This window comes from Artemia franciscana, chromosome 6, assembly GCF_032884065.1.
Source record: "Artemia franciscana chromosome 6, ASM3288406v1, whole genome shotgun sequence".
Classification (NCBI taxonomy): Eukaryota; Metazoa; Arthropoda; class Branchiopoda; order Anostraca; family Artemiidae; genus Artemia; species Artemia franciscana.
The window spans coordinates 3,394,283-3,407,477 of NC_088868.1; positions in this window are offsets into that span (position 1 = coordinate 3,394,283).

Here is a 13,195-nt window from a genome sequence, read left to right on the forward strand (position 1 = left end):
CTCAAGGGTTTCCAAACTAGCTTTTTTTAGGAGCAGAGAGTAAGGCACCTTGCCTTCTTTGAAAATTATTCGCAAGGCTCTTTTTTGGATTGACTCAATTTTGTCTGATTCTTCACGGGAGATACCAGGGTGCCAAACTGGACAAGCATATTCAAGATAGGGGCGGACAAAAGACGTGCACAACCTTAAGGAGTGAGAATGGGGGACGCTATATTTATTTAGGAGCTTAAGGAGGGCGATAGACTTTTTAGCTTTATGGATGATGTCTTTAACGTGGATATCCCACTTTATATTTGAAGAAATTGTGACTCCAAGTAATTTAACCGAGGATGTATAAATTTCAGGAGGGATAGGATTAAGAAAACAGGGCGAGGATTTGAGGAAACAAATCGGCATTATCATGGACTTAGAGGGGTTTACGGTCATATCTAGGTCCAAAGCCTCACTTCCAATTTCATTGAGAATACTCATAGGGTCACTTAGTAAATTTCTGAAGCAACTTTCAACAATCGTTAGGTCATCAACAAATTTCCAACGGTCTGGAACTTCCTTCGCAAGGCTGTTAACCATGACTGAAAAAAGGAGGGGGCCTAGGAGAGTTCCTTGGGGTATGCCATTGTAGATAGGGAGAGGATTTGAGTAATGGTTCTGGTATTTAACCACCTGTGATCTATTTGTTAAAAAGGAGGCAACCAATTTTACCAGTAAGGGTTCGATATTGAACTCGCTTTCTAGTTTCTCAATTAGAATATTGTGGTTAACAAGGTCAAAGGCTTTCTGAAGGTCAATAGAAATTAAGTTTAGCCAGGAATTAGGTTTTTCGAGGATTTTCCCGATGTGGTCAATAAGAGAAACGAGGTAGTGGGAAGTAGAAGTTGATTTTAGGTTTCCAAATTGTTTCAGGTCAGTAAGAGGTAGGATTTTTTCCTTTAGCAAATCTGCAAGGAATCCTTCATACAATTTTGAAAAAATAGGAGTAAGCGTAATAGGTCGAACGCCATCAAAGCCAGGCTTTCCGTTTTTCTTTTTCAAAGGGGTAATAAAACCCTGTTTCCAAATTGTTGGAATTTGCCCAGACTTAGTAATTTCGTTAAACAGGACAGACAAGGGCTTAGACAGGAAATCACCGAAGGCTCTAATAAGAGGAAATGAGATATCCAAAGGACAAACACTTGTCTTTCTTAGTTTATCAATTCTTCTTTCAATCTCAGACGGGGAAACAGTCGGGAAAAGAGGGGATGGGGCTCCTGTTGATAATTGGATTGGCAATGCTGGAAGGCTCTGGACAATGGAAGCGAGAAATATATTTAGACTATTTGCAGTAACATCAGGGGGCTCTGGTAAGTTGAAATTAAGCTGGTCAAGACTCCTGCCAAATAGCTTTTTAACCTCGGAATACCAGTTTTTTGGCTTATTAGTGAACAATTCTTCGATCTTATTTTTGTAGTATGATCGTGCCAATTTACGAATTTCTCTTTTAAGTGATTTTCTTAATATATTGGCTTGATCGAGTTTACCATTCTTAAACAGCTTCATTTTGGTTCTAATTAGTGTTTTTATTGTTTGATTAATAAAGGGTTTGTCACTTGAGCACCTTTTAAACCTTTTTTCTCGGAAACAAATTTGATATTTATCAATTAGCTTTTTATGAAACATGGCTGTTTTCTCATCAAGGTTTTGTAAGCTATAAATGTCGGACCAATCTTCAGTACTCAGCCACATACCAAAAGAAAGAAGACCAGAATTTTGAAGGGGGCGGTAAGTGCTATAAGTCTTTGAGAAAGTATGCTTAAAAGTTGAGAGAGGGGGACAAAAGAATGGAAAGATGATAACTCCCACCTAATGGGGGCAAAGTTGAGGGAGGGGTGTAAAAATTATACATATTAGTTAAAATAACATCAAGAGAGGTATTTCCCCGAGTCGTCGGTGTTTTAACAATTTGCTTTACTTTAAGTGAAGCACACAAGGAATCCATTTTAAGGTCATTGGCATCGCCAACTAAAAAAAGGCCAGCATTGGGGTACTTAGAAATAACAAAATCAGCACTTGCCTGTAATTGCTGGATAAAATTACGTTTTGACTCGATATTTTGATTTGGGGAGTAATAGAAAACAGCTATTACAATAATACTAAATGGACGAGGGAGTACTTTTGGTCTAACACTTAGCCAGAGGATTTCATCATACTCGGATAAGTTAGGGACTAGAATAACCTTTGGGTAAAGGTGACTCTTAGTAAAAAACAGAACTCCGCCACCTTTTTTCCCGAGTGGGTGGTCTGAAGGACGGAGTTTAATAAACTCTGAATAATTTGTCAGGTGTAGGGACCCTGGGTCATGGGATTGAACTTCAGTAACAGCTATAATATCTATCAAATGTGATTCTGAAACCACCTCGAGTTCAGTAAGCTTTTCAAAATTAAGACTTTCAGCATTAGTAACTAAAAGCTTAGGAAAAACAAACCGATTGGGGAATCGCGACAGGGAAACTTGATGGGTTTGAGAATTTCCTGGGGGGTAGGGTTTTAATTTTATTTTATTATGCTTTGGAGAAGAAAGGTAAGAGAAGGATTTGCTTTGGGGATTTGGATGTGGGGGGACGGGCAAGGATATGGACGAAGCACGAGGACTTATTATATGACAATTATTGGACGGAAAAAGTCTCAGACCTGAGTCACGTTTACAGGGTAGGCACGAGGGATAAAACGAATGGGCTGGGGTTTCGTAAGGTGCTGGGAAAGGGGGGCTGGGTGGGAATAGTGATTCATGTCCGTCAAGAAATTGCTGGTTTGCGGCGGAGTAGGGAGGGTATGGGGCAGTAATAAGGTCATTATTTACTAACATGAAGTCAAAATCAAGCAAAGTTAAAAAGGTCTAATTTCTATCGGATATATACTTCTATAGGATAGAACTAATAAGTTAGCAAATTATTTTCTTTAACCTTTATTTTACCCTGCTATAAAAGTTTAACTACCAAGAGAAACATGAGAATAGAACCTATAGAATGTTCAACTATATTTTGGAATATAGATAGAATATCCCAAAATTTGTTTTTTTTTCTTTGTAATTTTCGTTTGTCACACTTTCCCTTGGGGCTGCTCAATTTCACATATGGCAGATCTTTTTTGGGGGAGGGAATCATAATACTTCAACGGTGTTTATGCTCTTTACTACCTATGCTCTTTATTACCCGGAACGCACCCTAGTTTATTTTGGTTTCTGGAACGGTTCAAAATTACTCAGATTCAGCTATGACACACAGCATATAGTAATTTGTAGATGTGGAATCATGATATTAGTTATGTCTCCATCCCTGATTTTGCTTTAAAAACCAAATCCGAAGAATTTCAATTAAATTAAATTTTTTCTTAGTATTGCTTCAAGTTTTAGTATTGGCACTGATTTTATTTTTAATCTTTAACCAGGAATGTTTTGGAGCCATTGCGAAAGTAGTTGATGTAAAAATCAATTCTTCAACACGCAGTGCAGCCAAATATGGATTTGTTGCTTTTGAGACGGCCGAAATTGTCCAGCAAGTACTAAAGAAAAGAGTAAGTTCACATTCCAAATTTTAGTTAGCTACCTCTATAATATTTTATTAATTGTTTTATTGTGCTTCTTTCAAAATTTTTGACAGATAGTTGTATTATTTTCATTGCTTTTTTTCTATTCCTGTGACTAAGATTAAGTCACACACTAGGCGCAGTGACTAATCATCACATTCTCACTGCTTAAGAAGCTGCTGTTGCGACATTTAGGCAAAACCCTCACCACCTATTGGCCAAGCCGATAAATGAGATTTTCGAATCTACGGACTTCTGAAGAACATTATCTTTTCAGTGACTTAGACCAGCCGAACACAATAGATTTTAACATTTTAACAAGAGCTTTTATTTATTACGATATATATATATATATATATATATATATATATATATATATATATATATATATATATATATATATATCATGAAAAGAGAAATCACCAATGCTACAGCACAAACACACACAAAAAAAAAAAAAAAAAAAAAAAAAAAAAAAAAAAAAAAAAAAAAAATAAAGAGACAGAAGGAGAAAAGGAAGACTGTTTTCCTAAATTAGTGATTAATATAGACCAGCACTTGAATGAGGCCTCAACCCTACTCATCCATACAATCACATAGGTCAAACAGCATAGCCACACACAATCAACCATAAAGAATAATCCATGGACAGGCAGTCATGTCGTCAATAAGTATAAGTCGTCATTTACCGAACAATAGAAAAAATAATATAGACAAATAATTCAGAGGCAACACCCAACATAAGGGCTCATCAGGAGAATACACTGGCCTATATTGGGTTTCGCCACTCTAAATTCTCTACCCAGCACAGTGTTGTGGCTACCACAGAATATCCATGGCATCCCCGCGTCAGGTATCACCCCCAAATTACATGCCTATGAAAAAAAAAAAAACAGCAAATGTAAAACAACCAAGTAAAACCAAAACCAAAACAAGCTTATCCTGTTAATATATCCCTCCCTTTAGCAACAATAGGTAAACTAAATATTATAAATTTTACCAAATCACAAATATTAACACATTGCAAAAAACCTGAATGAACTAAACAATTATAGAATTCATCTTTACCATGTGGCTAATTTTTCAAAAAATTACGCTCAATTAGAAACGCAATTCAAAATAAATGGCGCTGTGACAACATTTCTCGAACCTCCCAAATTAGTTAAAAATTTCTTTAAGTATTTCTAGATAATTCTTTTGATATTTATTTAAAAGTTCGTTATAATGAAAACTAAATTTTTTAAATTGCCAAGTTAATTTATTTGCAGAAAAACCTCTTGATATCAATTTTTGGCTTAAGATTTTACATCTATTTTTAAAATCAATGTAATTACTATACATAAAATAATTGGAGCTGCGAAACCAAAATCGCTTTATAATTTGCGCTGAATGCGATTTTTTTTTCATGGGCCAGGAGAGGGAGAAGACAGGTGATTAATTTAGATGGAAAGCCAAGTATACTTATGTTACGCAAATCACATATATTTGGTATTAAAGATACTTGGGTATAAAAATTTGATCCTTTACATAAGAATGAGTATTCTATTTGAAATATTTGAGCTTTAATTGAAGGAACTGTAATATTATGAACATTCTATTGGGCAGATATAATGAGATTATGTTGGACATACAACATATACTGATAACATCCGAGAGGACCAAGGGTTTTCAGTAAGACTTGTCACGCCGGTCAGTGCATCAGGCACCTACAATGCCTCTCCGGGGTTTTCGGCCGAAGTTCATCAAGGGATCTTCTTCAGAGCGCTGCGTCATTTTCAAGGCGTCGTCCAAGATTTCAGGAAATAGCTTCAAATACTTTTTCCCTCCTTTATTATTAAGACCTAGGATACTCATTTCAAAGACTGGACAAATACCAAACACATTTTTACCTAATTCATCGTTTGTTTTTACCACCTCCTTTTATACACTTTCTTTGGCTCCCAGGCTCTTGTATTCTATATAGCGCTTATCATACAATATAGAATATCATTTAATGCTTGATATTATTCTTTCAATACCCTTTCTCTTTATCTTCCGAAAAATATTGCCTTGCTACACTTTTTTTTCAACTTGAGGTTGTTTGGCAACTGGAATTCCGAAGCTTTTGCTTGGGATGTCAGTCGGCTAGCTTTATAGTATTTATCGCACGATTTCAGTATTTATGTCTCGCTTAAATTTCTGACAAGTTAAGAAAAGGAAGAGATAGAAGCCCGAAGGCTCTGTGACTCATAAACTCTCCTTCACTCTTTCTTACTCCTTCACTCTCTCTCTCTTTCTCTATTCAAGGATTGTGGTTTCATCATTAGTTTTGCCTTGTATAAGTCAGCTGTAGTCAGCATAAGTATAAGTCAGAATAAGTATAAGTCAAATATAAGTTTGCATAAGACAGTATAAGTCAGCTGTGAGCGTATAGTTTTTGAATTAACAGTGAAAAATAAATAAACGTGGGTTCTCCTTGTTTTCCATTTTCAGAATAGAGAAATCAGATGTGACGAGTAATGGAGACTAAGTTAGTAATGAAATAATTGTTTTAAGCCTAAATAACTGATTTAAACCTAATCATACAATTCCTTTCTAAGTTTCTTCTGGCCTCTTCCTTTCTTCAGTACTTTTCCTTTCCAGGAAAAATGTTTTAAAAAGAACAAAGCTTATAGATGAGATTTTGAGAAAATAGATTTGATGAGTTTGACACATAGCTATGTTAATATTCAAAGACAGTGACCACGGAGAAAGGATCTAGAATTGACTTTGAGCAATACACATCTCGTATTTTGAGCTCAAGATAGTTACTTTGTTTTATGAGTCAGTAGGGCGTCTCCTCCCCAGTAATATTGGGACTTTACATGTAAGGTCTCAAAAATAAATTTTTAATATAGCTTATATTTTGATAAAATATAAAAACATATTCAATATAGATTTTTAATGAAGGTTCATTTTTTTCACATTTTTATTGTCGTAATAAGAAGATAGGCACTTTACGTCGGAACATCTAAAATGAGTATCGTTGCTCTTCTTCCTGCTTCCCATTTTGTTTTAGTTCTTATTTGCTTGGCTTTAAATCACTAATTTTATTCATAAAATTATTATTATTCAAATGATGCCTTTTTTTTTCATTCATATTTGAGTTGTTGAATTTTCATCCAATGAAAAGAACTCGCCCGGCAAAACTTTTGTTTTGTTTTGATTATAATGAATGTGCTTCCTATTTTTCTTTTTATGCGGAAGCAATTTTAAGGAACATTCGTACCAGAGTATCATGGTCAACTCGAAGAGTAAATACAACTATCACAAGTTTTTCCTCTTCTAGCCAATCTACTACAAGAGCCATCAATTCAATGTCGAAGAGAAAACCCAGCAGAGATCATTTTCGTCACGTACTAAGAGGCGAGACAAAAGAGGCCCTCCTCATGGGGGGCAACGTTGAGGCAGACCACACTCTACTGCGGTCGAGGGCGCTATGGTGGAAATCGTGGAATGAAAATAAATGATGAACAAGGTCCTTGTCGAGAAGGTGAACACGGAAGTCCACTTTGTGATGATAGAGGAGGATGAATGGGAGGAAGGTGTATCGACAAGGGAGGTTTTGGTGCACCAAGGCGTTGACCATTTTAGTAGTGTTGGGTTAATCAAATTTTCATTTACAAATGCATTCTGTAGATTAGCATTGCTTGTTCTATCCTAGCATTATGAAATAATGATTTAGTGTTACTATTTTTTAAGTTAGCATATATTTTATTTCGTATTCTACTAATAATTAAATTCTTCCAACGTTGAAAACGCTCTTTATTTTTATTCTTTTTCTTACACCACTTATCAATAAATAAATCAAAATCATTTTCTAAGCTATTAAAAATACTCGATGGTTTTAAACGATGGGAAAGACAGAAATTAGCCCCTTTATTCATTATAATTTGAAGATCTTCTTGTTTTATTATTGGTAAGTCCCCTGTTAAAACATGTTCGTAAGTGGAATTTACAAATGGACCTAGTTGCTTACAATTACAAATAGGTTTCCAATTTATATCAATATCCAATCTTTTAAGTATAAAATTATACTTAAAAATCATTTGCCCAATAGTTTTTGAAAATTTATAAGTTAAAACTGGACTATCATTATAATTAAAATTACTAGGAAGGGCCTGTTTCACCTCCCGCTGGTTTAATATCTTCAATCTGCTTAAAAGTAGAATTAACAGGTAAATATAATCTATTGTCCTTATTATCAATCTTATCAGACTTATTCTTTTTTGAAATAAATTTCGATTTAGTTAGAATGCAAATTGTATTTTATATTACTTTAAAATTATATTCAAGAGCTGTAGCATTCTTGAAAATTCAGAAAAGTTTGATGAAATTTCTCTTGGATAATTGATTTAGATATTTTATTACAGAAGTGATACCCTTAGATTAAAGTAGCTGGCATAGATCCGAAGAAAACATATGTAAATCTAATTCATTTTTTCAATTATTTTTTATTTGTCCTCTCGATCATTTTTTATGTTTAGCAGGGCAATTAAAAGAAGGACGGTCCATAAAACCATCAATACATTTAACAACAACATGAGACATGTGTCCATATTTTGCTTCACGATCATTTAGCCCAAAAGGATAAGCTGTACCAAGAGTATTGATCCAGAAATCCTCCTGTTTGCGTGGTCTATTATTCCTCTCTTCTTTCTTTAAGTTCTCTAATTCAAAATTTTCTAAAATTTTGATAGTTATATCTGATATGGAGCACATACCATTATTACAATGTTGAACTAGATAGTTATTAGTTTTTCTTTCATAATTGTTTTTTTATAACTAGAAAATCTTTTAGCCTATATATATATTATTAGCTGTTTCCCCCACAGATTGTAGGCAGCATTTATTGCATTCTACTAGGGAAATTACATTAGTTGTTTTACAATTAACATTACCACGTAACTTGTCTGAAAAAATTTTATTATATAATGTACTCTTAATAGAAGTCCGTGGAATGAAATAATATATATATACATATATATATATATATATATATATATATATATATATATATATATATATATATATATATATATATATATATATATATATATATATATATAGGCTATATATTTTAAATTTTTTGCTCTTGTAAAATTTTACATTTTCTGCTTCTAAAGATGGAAAAAAATTCTACTGTTATGAAGACGTAACGTAAAACCTTTTAATCCACCTTGCCGAAACGACAAATGACTGCTACTTAAAAACTTCAACCGTTCGAACTGTATTTTTCACCAATTTTCTGTTCTGCCTAGTAGCTGTTATTATTATTGAAGTTCGGTTTTGTAATAAGAAGCGTATTATGTAATGATTTTTCTTTTACTCTTTATCATTCTTGTCTGTTGCCTCATATCATTGTCACTTAACAATATGCAGAAAATCTCAACTGTTGAGGAGCTGGATTCACGGGTGGAGAATTTTTGTAGGAAACTAACTGAAAAAACTTGTTACTATTTTCTTGAAAAGAAGACAGGAAAAGAATACACAACTTGTAATGTAATTTTAGTGACTAAACAAATGATCAAACTGTAACTATAGACTAAGAAATAAAGAAATTAAAAAACAAAATTAATTGGAAAATTGCATAGGAAAATCAACACAGTAGAAGAGATATAACCTCCTTAAATCCCAGCATTCGCATTTCTTAGGTAAAGTTCAACACTCCACTAAAAAAAAACCACAGCCAGCCGATTTCATAAAGGAGGACCTACCGGAAAAACAACAAATGACCTAAACTATCATTTCCCTGTGTTATATAGTAGTATCCACCACCACCTCCTGAAAAGCCAACCATCATTTTCAAATGATTCACCATCCCAAAATACAAAAGAAGCATCAAAATTAAATTCCCAAAGAGTTTATAAGTAAATTACATACTTTATAATAAGATTATAATTATAAAAGACCATAATTTATAAAAGGAACACAATAAGTAAATTCTAATTTATAATATAAAGCCCACGATCTTAGTTTTGAAAATTAAAAAGAAACTCTCCTTACTAAAGAGAACATCATTGACACCCTTTGATCTTCGCAAATGCTAAAGATCTGCAAAGGTCTTCGCAAATGCTTTGATCTTCGCAAATGCTCTTTCCCTCATATTATTTACAGTCATAACAATAGAACTGAATATTTCCAAAAAGAAGGGAGAAGTCGCATTCTTCACTCCTATCAAACAGTTCGTGGTAACTGTACTAAGGAGCGACCCGGCTCAATAGTAATCAAAAATCTAAAAAATGGAATTTTGATACCAAGAACTACATCAAAAGAATTGCATTTTAATGCTGATTTTAAATATATAAGTTTCATCAAGTTTAGTCTTACCCCTGAGAAAATTTGCGTTATTTTCGAAAAGAGGGGAAAACACCCCCTAAAAGTCATAGAATCTTAACGAAAATCACACCATCAGATTCAGCGTCTCAGAGAACCCTACTGTAGAAGTTTCAAGCTCCTATCTACAAAGTGTGGAATTTTGTATTTTTTGCCAGAATGCAGATCACGGATGCGTGTTTATTTGTTTGTTTGTTTTTTTTTTTTTGTTTTTTTTTTTCTTTCCCCCAGGAGTGATCGTATCGACCCAGTTGTCCAAGAATGTTGCAAGAGGGCTATTTTTTAACGGAAATGAAAAGTTCTAGTGTCCTTTTTAAGTGACCAAAAAAATTGGAGGGCACCTGGGCCCCCTCCCACGCCAATTATTTTCCCAAAGTCAACGGATCAAAATTCTGAGACAGCCATTTTATTCAGCGTAGGCGAAAAACCTTATAACTATGTATTTCGGGACGACTTACTCCCCCACAGTCCCCCTGGGAGGGGCTACAAGTTACAAATTTTGACCAGTGCTTACATATAGCAATGGTTATTGGGAAGTGTGCAGGCGTTTTCAGTAGGATTTTTTGGTTGGGGGGAGGGGTTGAGAATAGTGGGATAGGCTGGGGAAACTTTCCATCGAGGAATTTATCATGGTGGAAGAAAATTTCCATGAGGGGAGCGCAGGATTTACTAGCATTATTTAAAAAAAAACAATGAAAAAATTTAAAAAAAATATGAAAAAAAAATTTCAGCTTGAAGTAAAGAGCACCATTAAAACTTAAAACAAAAAGAAATTATTTCCCATATGAGGGGCTTACCTCCCCCTAGTACCCCGCTCTTTACGCTAAAGTATTTTTAGTATTTTCAACTATTTATTCTACGGCTTTTGTGACTCAGGGGTCATTCTTAATAAATTGGGACAAAATTCAAGCTTTAGTGTAAAGATCGAGGTACTGACGAGGGGGAAAACCCCCTCATATATGTAATAAAAATATGAGAATACAAAACTTCTTTACGTAAGCTAATTTATAAGTTACCTACATCTTTTACTTTAAAAAAAAAAAAAGATTCGTAAAAAATCAAAAGTTCTAGTTGCCTTTATCTTAATTGACAAAAAAATCGGAGGGCAACTAGGCTTCCTCCCCCGCTCTTTTTTGTCAAAATCATTCGATCAAAATTATGAGAAAGCCATTTAGCAAAAAAAAAATATGCAAATTTTATTTTAATTATTCCTCTGCGGAGAGCCAAAATCAAAACATGCATTGATTGAAAAACGTTCAGAAATTAAACAAAAAAAAAACAAGTTTTTTAACTGAAAGTAAGGAGCAAAATTAAAACTTAAAACAAACAGAAATTACTTCGTATATGAAAGGGGCTGCTTCCTCACCAGCGCCCCGCTCTTTAGGCTAAAGTTTTTTACTGTTTTAAAAAGAAGGGTTGAGAGAAAGAGTCTTTAACTTTAGCGTAAAGAGTGGGGTGTTGGTGAGGAAGCAGCCCCTTTCATATACGAAGTAATTTCTGTTCGTTTTAAGTTTAATTTTGCTCCTTACTTTCAGTTTAAAGTTTTTCAATTTAATCAAACACTTCGTGGTAACGAAATTGTAGTAAGGAGCGACCCGGCTCAATAGTAACCAAAACTCTAAAAAATTAAATTTTGATATCAAAAGCTACATCAAAAGAATCGCATTTTAATGCTGATTTTAAATATATAAGTTTCATCAAGTTTAGTCTTACCCATCAAAAGTTACGAGCCTGAGAAAATTTGCCTTATTTAGGAAAATAGGGGGAAACACCCCTTAAAAGTCGTAGGATCTTAACGAAAATGACACCATCAGATTCAGCGTATCAGAGAACCCTACTGTAGAAGTTTCAAGTTCCTATCTACAAAAATGTGGAATTTTGTATTTTTTTGCCAGAAGACAAATCACGGGTGCGTGTTTATTGGTTTGTTTGTTTTTTTTTTTCCCAGGGGTCATCGTATCGACCAAGTGGTCCTAGAATGTCGTAAGAGGGCTCATTCTAACAGAAATGAAAAGTTCTAGTGCCCTTTTTAAGTGACCAAAAAATTGGAGGGCATCTAGGCCCCCTCCCACGCTCATTTTTTTCCAAAAGTCAACGGATCAAAATTTTGAGATAGCCATTTTGTTCAGCATAGTCGAAAACCATAATAACTATGTCTTTGGGGATGACTTACTCCCCCACAATCCCTGGGGGAGGGGCTGCAAGTTACAAACTTTGACCAGTGTTTACATATAGTAATGATTATTGGGAAGTGTACAGACGTTTTCAGGGGGATTTTATTTTGTTTGGGGGTGGGGCTGAGGAGAGGGGGCTATGTTGGAGGATCTTTCCTTGGAGGAATTTGTCATGGGGGAAGAAAAATTCAATGAAAAGGGCGCAGGATTCTCTAGCATTACTATAAAAAAACAATGAAAAATAAACATGAAAACGTTTTTTCAAATGAAAGGAAGAAGTAGCATTGAAACTTAAAACGAACATAGATTATTACGCATATGAGGGGTTCTAAAAATACTTTAGCATAAAGAGCGAGGTATTTAGGAGGAGATAAATACCTTGCTCTTTATACTAAAGTATTTTTAGTAATTTCAACAATTTATTCTACGGCCTTTCTGATTCAGGGGTCATTCTTAAAGAATTGGGACAAAACTTACGATTTAGTGTAAAGAGCGAGGCATTAACGAGGGTACAAACCCCCTCGTATACATAATAAAATATAAAATTATGAAAGTTTGTTACGTATATTACCTATAGTTACGTATATTTTTTACTAATAAAAACGTTCGTTAAAAATTAAAAGTTCTAGTTGCCATTTTAAGCAACCGAAAAATTGGAGGGCATCTAGGCCCCCTCCCACGCTCATTTTTTTCCAAAAGTCAACGGATCAAAATTTTGAGATAGCCATTTTGTTCAGCATAGTCGAAAACCATAATAACTATGTCTTTGGGGATGACTTACTCCCCCACAATCCCTGGGGGAGGGGCTGCAAGTTACAAACTTTGACCAGTGTTTACATATAGTAATGATTATTGGGAAGTGTACAGACGTTTTCAGGGGGATTTTATTTTGTTTGGGGGTGGGGCTGAGGAGAGGGGGCTATGTTGGAGGATCTTTCCTTGGAGGAATTTGTCATGGGGGAAGAAAAATTCAATGAAAAGGGCGCAGGATTCTCTAGCATTACTATAAAAAAACAATGAAAAATAAACATGAAAACGTTTTTTCAAATGAAAGGAAGAAGTAGCATTGAAACTTCAAACGAACATAGATTATTACGCATATGAGG